At 31.2% G+C, this 560-nt stretch overlaps 1 long non-coding RNA gene across 1 annotated transcript; it reads left to right on the forward strand.

The window, feature by feature from the left end:
* LOC110270527 lies at positions 203 to 352 on the forward strand. Its single transcript, XR_002360150.1, has 2 exons — positions 203 to 244; positions 275 to 352. It is a non-coding gene; the product is annotated as an uncharacterized LOC110270527 (long non-coding RNA).

The raw sequence follows: 560 nt of genomic DNA on the forward strand, positions 1-560 counted from the left end.
GCAATGATAATCACCGAACTTGAAAACAGTTTTCTTATTGAATATCTTCTTATGACAACTTTGAAACTTCGTGGTGAGACCGTGTGGTTAGGTTCTCACCCCCCTACAGCTTTACCTTTTCAGGAACAGGATAAAGAAGCGTTAAGAAGAGTTATACTGCATTTGGTTTATATGTTGTTTTGTTAATTAGATTATTTTCTTCCCTCATCTTTATTATTACAAGTTTGTAAGAGGGATAGGAGTTGTATGTTTTATATGTATATTATATTATGAGATATTATGTAAGGAGTCTTGTATATGAATCTATGCCTGCTTGTATTTTTCTTAAGATAACGTATTTATTTTCGGTTTTAAAAGAAATTAGCGATACAGTATCGAGTCACAGGCTCCTATTTTAATATTTAGTATGTAAAGTAATCGTAATACTTCTTGCTATCAGAGTAGCGCAGCCGAAAGCGTGATTTCTGATAGTGAGGGTGTTACAATTAGCCTTTTGATATAAAGTTTAATGTAAAATTGACATGCTACTATTATAGTTATATATATAATTTTTTTAGGTC

The sequence above is a fragment of the Arachis ipaensis genome, chromosome B04 (assembly GCF_000816755.2).
Source record: "Arachis ipaensis cultivar K30076 chromosome B04, Araip1.1, whole genome shotgun sequence".
NCBI classification, from domain to species: domain Eukaryota; kingdom Viridiplantae; phylum Streptophyta; class Magnoliopsida; order Fabales; family Fabaceae; genus Arachis; species Arachis ipaensis.